This window comes from Dipodomys merriami, unplaced genomic scaffold (assembly GCF_024711535.1).
Source record: "Dipodomys merriami isolate MVZ:Mamm:240054 unplaced genomic scaffold, mDipMer1.0.p SCAF_249, whole genome shotgun sequence".
In the NCBI taxonomy this organism is placed as follows: domain Eukaryota; kingdom Metazoa; phylum Chordata; class Mammalia; order Rodentia; family Heteromyidae; genus Dipodomys; species Dipodomys merriami.
In genome coordinates this window covers 1738902-1747393 of record NW_027203926.1, presented here as the reverse complement: position 1 = coordinate 1747393, position 8492 = coordinate 1738902, and positions in this window count along the sequence as shown.

The following is an 8492-nucleotide window of genomic DNA, read 5'->3' as shown; positions in this document are numbered from 1 at the left end:
GTCTCCTGTAGATTTCCCATCAGTTCTGAAATGTGAACATTCCCTTCGACCCTCTTTAGAGTCCTCTGTATCTAACTTTTCTTAGGACAAGACTAAAATGATGTTTAAAAGGTTCTTTATAAAAAGGGTCGAAACTATCTCCACACAGGATACAGCTTCCTTTGTTGATGCAGGGAAATGTATTAGTCTCTTCCACCTTATTGTAATCAAGCACCTTAGACAACAAACCTAGAAAAAGAGGGAAGGCTAAGTCTGGCTCACGGTTTAGGAGGTCTCAGTCCAGTGGCCCAGTGGCTTTGGGCCTACGGGGACGCCATACCGAGGGAGCGGACGGTTGAGAAACGAAGCTTCCAGCTCGCTGCCAGAAAGAGAAAGAGAAAGAAAGAGCGTCTCATCTCCCACAATCCCCTTCGCAGGGCACGGCCCTCATGACCTCACTTCCTCCCACAAAGCCTCACTTCTTAAAGGTCCCACCATCTTTCAAAAGATCTCCCTGCACCCCCCAGCCTTTGTAAAACATTGAAGACAAACAGCATGGCTGGCTACAAAAGTCAACATAGCATTTCTCTTCTATCAGAGTATAAGTCATGCCCCCAACAAAGATACCTCTATAGGCCACAGTCTTGTACTGTTATGCACTGTTTCTGCCCCCTCATGTTTTGAGCTGTAACTCCCATTGTGGCTATATTTGGAGGTGAGGATCTCTAAAAATAAATAAAGTTCCATGAAATCATAAGAGTGTGTCTCTGAATCAACAAGATCAGTGTTGTGTGTGTGCACACGCACATGCTTGCTCTTGGGTGAGAGACACCATATTGTTGGACTTGAACTCAGGGCCTGGTGCTCTCACACAGCTTTTTTTTTTTTTTTTTGCTCAAGGATGGCACACTACCATTACCTGAGCCACACCATTTGTGGCCTTTTGCTGGTTAAATGGAGATAGGAGTGTTTCAGATTTGTGCCTGGGCTGGCTTCAAACCTAGATCCTTAGATCTCAGCCATCTGAGTAGTTGAGATTACAGGGGTGAGCCATCAGTGTCCATTGATCAAGTGTGCATATAATGAAAAGATAGTATTGAGTATTTTGGGGCCAGACTGCAACTTCATATGACATGGGTATAAAGAACTTCAGTGAAAGCTATTGATCAGTAGGGGGGTTGGAGGAGAGGAAAGAGGGCTAGGTACTTTGGGGAGGAAGGGAATGGACATTGTCAAAATAGTATGAAAATAAAAGTGAAACCTCAACATTGCATTAGGAAGGGAGGGGGAGAAGGGAGGGGGAGAAGGGAGTGCTCTGGGGGGTGGATTACTATACCTTATATACATTCATGGAAATATATGTCACAGTGAAATGAGTCTCCCTGTATAAGTAATATATGCTAATAAAAAGTGTATGGAAAAGAAAGATATTACAAAGCCTCAGCCTCCTCAGCCACTCTGTCTTTCAGTCTCTCTTCCCTTCCTCTCTTCCTCCTACTTCAAGCATGCAGAGGGCAAAGGTTATATATAAACATAACAAAAAGCCAGCCACCACCAAGACAGTAAGAGGATTATCACCAGGGTCAAGGTTCCTTGACCTTGGACTTTTAGCCTCCAGAAATGTAAGAAAATAAGATGGTTATGTAAACCATCTCATCTATGGTAGTTTGTCTGAGCTCCAAAGTAGTCCAATACTCCAAAAAGAGTATCAAGTTTTACTTCCTCATCATTTTCTAATTATTCTCTTCTAAAATTCAGTTTAACACTGGAATGGTCTTAAGTTGGCTCCACCCCTTTGGATCTGTATGAAACTTAAACTTGATGCTTCCTCTCCTGGATAAATGTTTGGGTTGTTGGAGGCTGCCTCTCTGACTTGCAGAATTACCAACCATCCTGACTGAGAGGTTCCCAGGATTTGCAACTTTAAATAGTAAGGAAAGACCCCAGTTTTCCTGGGACAAGTTTATAACTCTACATGGGCAATGCATTCAATCCCCTCCAGTTACTGCTCTGTCTCATTTGGCACAAATCTGAAAATGAGAAACATCAGGCACTAATTGCTTTGATGAACTAACAGTGATAGTTAATATCATTTTAGCAACTCTCCTTCATTCTGTCAAAACTTTTCACTGAGATGGCTCTCTTCCCCTTGGAATTTTCCACATGTGGGTCAGAAAATCATGACACCTTTTAAACCCCAGAGAACACATATTAAGTTCTCTGAGTAGTGTCATCAAATCCACTGTTACTACACTTAACGTATAACAATGACCCACTAGGAAACTCTTCCTCTTTATATTATCTTTTTCAAAGTCATCTTTTGAGAATGGAGGTTTTTAATAATTACAAAAACAATGCTTAGATGTGGCTGTCTGAAAGTGATCAAGGCTCCAGTGTTTTATTCAGAAATCCTTTGTCATATTTACATCTGATGACTTAGTGAAGCAGAGAAAATGGGGCAGACTGATTCCTGGGGGAAGAACTCCTTTGACAGTGACTTTTGGATTGTGAATTTCCTTCAGTCTTGTACACTTCCCCCAGCTTCCCTCCCTCCTCTACTTTACTCAGTTTTAGATTATGAGGTGACTTTTGCGGCCTCCTTAAACTTTCCCTATTGTCTCTCATAGGTATTTGTCCTCATAACATTTCTTTACCTTAACACCATTTTCGAGGAAAGCCAGACTAACAACGATTTCTTTTTCACATTCCTTTTTCAGCACCTTACTTTGTTTTAGAGTTGCTGCATTGTATGTTATTGACAAGCCTTCCAGCTGGCAATATCCTTTTAAACTACTAATCATGGCATGAATGCATGGTATAGTAAGTGGGAACAACAGTAAAAACTATGGAATTTCACTTTCTGCTTATTGTTCTTCTATATCAAATTTTGTTAAAATATGAATATACAAGAGAATTTTTGGTAAGACTTATTGTGTTAAGCTGGGCAGCTCATGACTGCAATCCTACTAGTTAGGAGGCTGAGATCTGAGGACCAGGGTTGAAAGCTAGCCTGGGCAAGAATGTTCATTAGACTCTCTTAATCACCAAAAAGCCAGAAGTGGAGCTCAAGTGGCAGAGCATCAATTTGGAATGGAAAAAAAATAAGGGGCAGTGCCTAGGCCCTGAGTTCAAGGAGGAGGGAAGGGAGGAGCTATTGTGTTAAATCTGTTGAGCAGACACTTGCTAGCAGTATATGTAATTACCTTTTAGTGGACAATCTGGCTAATGCCAGGATTTGGATAAAAGGATTATTACATGTTACCTGAAAATTCCAACATAACCTTGACCCCTAAATCATTCTCTTCCATTATTTCTCTTCTTCCCTTGATCCTGTGTCATTTCTCCCTTCTACTTTCACTCTGCTGTTCTTGCGTCACCCATTGAAAGTCCACCAATAGGTCACAGTTGAAAATGTACCATGATGTTGGAGGACAGCGCTCTATTTTGCCAAGTCTGAATTGCTTAAAATTTCACTCCAGCGTTCAGGTCCTGGATTCAATCCTCAGTGCCCGAAAATAAAAGTTGTATTTGCACTCCAAAGAAAACGGATGCACCCTAAAATACAAGGCCCACTCCCTAAGCAACAGGATGCCGGGGTGAAGAAGGTGCAGGCAGAGGTGGCATACCAGAATGCCAAGTGCCCGGGCTCGGCTTTCCAACCTGGAGTCACCACGAAGGTGCCTGGGTCAGGGGAACCTGGTGCATGATCTTGGACCAATCACTTGTCCTAGTTCCCCATGGAAACGTGAAATCTGCTCCCTTGGGTTGTTTTTTCTTTTAAAGGCAGAATATCAGAGCGATATAGGCACCAAGCTTGGTGCTAGAGGTCTAATCTCTAAAACCTATTTGGGAAAGTGGACTGGTATCCTCTCCCCCACCCCCACTGCCCCGCCCCGCCCCGCCCCACCAGCAAGCCTACCGCGCCCACTTCCGGAAACCCCTTCACCTCAGTCTCCCTCAGAAGAGCGCGTATCCTTCCGCGCCCCGTCACTTCCGGGATCCTCAGGACGGGGCTCAAAAAAATACCCGGATGCAGCTGTCATGGCTGCCATCAGTAAGGGGCCTTAATGGAGATCGAGTCAGATGCTACCAGAAGGCGTCCAGAGTTTGGGACTTCAAGAAAGCCTGTCAAGAGGCAAAGGATGAGCCTGTCGGCGGCGGGGTACTGCCGACGGCCCTGGAAAGTGTGCCTCCGCGCTCCCGGCGGAGAAGTCGCCCCCTCCGCCATGGAGGGCCTCCCGCTCCCTCCGCGCTCACACCCGCCCGCCGGGCTCCGAGGGCGGACTCGGGGTTCCCGCAACCCGGAGTCCGGGCGGGGACTGCCAAGGGTCTCCACGAGACAGGTGCCTGTCGACTTACTTCCCTTTCTCTCCCTGAACTGAGCTTTAGTGAGAGAATGAACACACCACACACGCCTAAACTGCCTACCCTGCTTTGAGAGTTGAGACCAATGTCACTCAACTCTTGCCTCTCCGCGGGTAGTTAGTCAATGCTTTGAATCCCGAGCCCTCGAGAAGCGGTCTCATCACTGAACCTGCGACCTTCTTCAAGCTTCTCGCACTCCTGCAAGTTTTGCCGCCTCACTGTCAGTGACAACTCCATCTCAGTGGCTGCCTGATTTGATCACTTTGTAATGTCAATGATTTCAGAGATGTCAAAATGTAAACGGATGTGCCCATTGTCAACCCTAATTCTATATTACATTTTATTGCTGTATTACAGATATATATATATATATATATATATATATATATATATATATATATATATATAATTCAAGGCAGAAGCTTCCTGGTAGTGGAAAAGTAGGAACTATTTCTTTTCCATATGTGAATTCCCAGTACTTAACATGTACTAAGTGCTCAGTAAACATCCACTAAATGAATTAAGTCAGTATTTCCTATTAGAAATGTTTTCCAAAAGTTATGTTTGACTGAATTTGTAATAAAATATATGTTTTGATACCATTTTTCTTGGCGGCATTAGGGTTTGAACTTAAGAGTCTTACCTTCCGAGGCAGGTACTCTAGCCCTTGAATTATACCCTCAGTTCTTGCTACCTTTTTTTTTTTCATTGAGAATTGCATTATTATAAAGCATACAATATGTTCCTTTCAATTCTAATACTATCAAGTATGTAATGTCTTTTGTTCCTTGAACAAGTATTTAAATTGAAATGCTGGCATAGACTTTTAAACAAAAATCATAACTGATTTATTATTTTGTATGTGTATATGGTGTGGGTGTGTGCCAGTCATAGGGCTTGAACTCAGGACCTCAGCATTGCCCTTGAGCTTTTTGTGCTCAAGTATAGCACTTTACCACTTGAACCACACTCCATTTCTGGCTTTTTTTGGGGAGAGGGTGGTTAACTGGGGATGAGTCTCATGGACTTTCTTCCCTGGGCTGGCTTTGAACCACAATCCCTCAGATCTCAGCCTCCTGGACTGCTAGAATGACAAGTGTGAGCCACCTGCGCCGGGATATTTTTCTTTATTGTTTGGTGGTACTGAGATTTGAACTCAGGGCATTGTGCTTGCTAGGCAACTGCTTGCTCTGCCACCTGAACCACACATTCAGTTCTTTTTTGGTCGTGGGGCCTGAACTCTGGGCCTGGACACTGACCCTCAGCTCTTTAGCTCAAGGCAAGGGCTCTACCACTTGAGCCACAGTGCCACTTCCGGTTTTCTGAGTGGTTTATTGGAAATAAGAGTCTCAGGACTTTGGTGCCCAGGCTGGCTTTGAACTGCGATGCTCAGATCTTAGTTTCCTGATCAGCTAGGATTACAGGCATGAGCCACCAGTGCCCAGCTAGTTTTTATTTTTCACAAAGGTTCACAATTTTTGCATGGGCCAGCCTCAAACTGCAACTCTATCTGTGGCCTCCCTTGTAACTGGGATCACAGACACACATTACCACACCTAGCTTTTGTTTGTTAAGATAGGGTCTCACTTTTTGCCTGGGCAATCTTTAAACCATGATCCCTTTTAGCTTTCCAAGTAGCTGGTATTACTGGCATCAACCATTATGCCTAGCGTATTTATTTTGTTTTTGGCAATATTGAACTTTAAATTCTTGCTAGGCAAGTGTTCAACTTCTTGAACCATACTCTCAACCTGTGGCCTATTTATTTTTGAAACAATATACAACTATGTAGCCTGGGTGAACCTCACATTTTCCACCCTCCTGTCTCAGCCTCCAGTGCTAGAATTGTAGATGTGTACCATTGTACCCAGCTGTTTTGTTTTTCCTCCGAACCAGTATTTGAACTCGGCTCATGCTTGCTCTACTGGCACTCTTACTGCTTGTCATGTTCCTAACTCCACTACTTACTAGTTATTTTGGAGATAGTCTCACTTATTTATTTATTTTGGCCTAGACTGGTTTCAAATCTTAATGCTCTAGAACTTTAGTATCCTGAATATTGAGGGTTACAAGAAGGAGTCACCAGTAACTGGCTTTATTGTGTTTGTGTATATGGGGACATGCTCTGGTTGAGTCTTGAACTCAGGTACTTGGTAAGCCTTTTCACTCATGGCTAGCACTTGAGCCACACAACCAGGCCTCTGGTTTTATTTTTAAATTGCCCAACGTAAGTTTCATATATAAATATTCATTTTTTTTTTTTTTGGGTCCGGTCGTGGGGCCCGAACTCTGGGCCTGGGCGCTGTCCCTCAGCTCTTCAGCTCAAGGCTAGCGCTCTACCACTTGAGCCATAGCGCCACTTCCGGCTTTTTTCATTTTGCTTATGTGGTGCTGAGGAATCGAACCCAGGGCCTAAGGCATGCAAGGCAAGCGCTCTACCACTGAGCCACCTTCCCAGCCCAAATATTCATTTTTTTAAGTTTAAAAATATTGATGAGGGCTGGGAAGGTGGCTCAGTGGTAGAGTGCTTGCCTTGCATGCATGAGGCCCTGGGTTTGATTCCTCAGCACCACATAAGTAGAAAAAAGCAGCAAGTGGCACTGTGGCTCAAGTGGTAGAGAGCTAGCCTTGAGCTGAAGAGCTGAGGGACAGTGCCCAGGCCGAGTTCAGGCCCCATAACGGCAAAAAAAAAAAATTTAGATAGATAGATAGATAGATATAGACTTACTAAGTTTTTGTGAGCATTATGGAGATACATATAGAAACAGCATGAATGATTTGTTAGAAGTTTTAGAAAAACTGTAGCTGAAAAATATTTTGAAATTTTGCAAATAGGTAAAAATTTGGAAGTGAACAAATGTAAAATGTAACTACACTGGGTGCCAGTGGCCCTCACCTGTAATCCTAGCTACTTAGGAGGCTGAGAGATGAGGATCATGATTCAAAGCCAGCACAGGTAGGAAAGTTTGTGAGACTCTTATCTCCAACTAACCATTCAAAAAGCTCTAACTTTGAGCAAAAGAGCTCAGGGACAGTACCCAGGCCCTGAGTTCAAGCCCCACAACTGACAAAAAGTTCCCCACAGCTAGCACTATGGCACAGACTAACCACACAGGACTTCAGGAACTCTTCTCTTCACCTTGGCCTTTACCCTCAAGTCCCTAAACCTTTATTCTTGGCAGAGTATTTGACCTCTCATTTTCTCAGAGAAGAAGTCATGAGATGCATTTTCTCCAATACCACCAAACCTTAATAATTTTATAAACTTAGATAAACTTTTCCAAAACCCGAGCTTGTTGTCAACTTTTTTTTTCCTTTAAGCTTCAGGTACTTAAGGATGGACCTTAAGCAAGTCCTAAACTAAAATGGTAAGAAAGAGTTCTGGGTTAAGCTATTCAAATAGCTTCTAGTGTGTTAGTCCTATCTATCAAGCTACACATGCAAGCTGCTTAAAAATGAAGATGGCTGCTTTATGCACAAAGAGACAGTTGTTTCCAATTTGCTACTTGGGATTCAAAATCAAATCACTGCTTGCCCTGATGTAGAATGCTTGTTGCTTTCTTAAATTCAGCCCTTAAGAACACTGTATATAAATTAGAGGGTTGGTTATTGTTAAACCTTTCACTGTGCCAGAGCAAGAAATAACTTACATGTACAAATGTATTGGTTTATGTTTCAAACAAAATCCCATCTGGAAGGTTTAAGTTGAATTAAGTAGTAAATAATAATTTAGGCAAACAGACTGTTAACCCAGTCCTCTCAACTCTTTGGCCATCTTGTGTCCCTATCTTTTGTAGATATAAGATTACATGCTTGGCTGGGAATGAATTTAGTGGTAGAGTGCTTGCTTAGCATGCATGAAGCCCTGGGTTCGTCCTCAGTACACATAAACAGAAAAAGCTGTAAGTGGCACTGTGCCTCAAGTGGTAGAATGCCAGCCTTGAGCAAAAACGCAGCCCAGGGACAGTGCCCAGGCCGAGTTCAAGCCTCCGGACTGGCAAAAGAAAAAGATTATATGCGTATTCAAGCTTCCATCATTGTATAATAAATCAAAGGCGGCAGTTGTTAACTTAAGAGTCAATTTAAGCTCAAAAGACAAAAGTGGTGTCCATTGTAGTCTGTGGGCTTCCATGCTTGGACATAAAGGG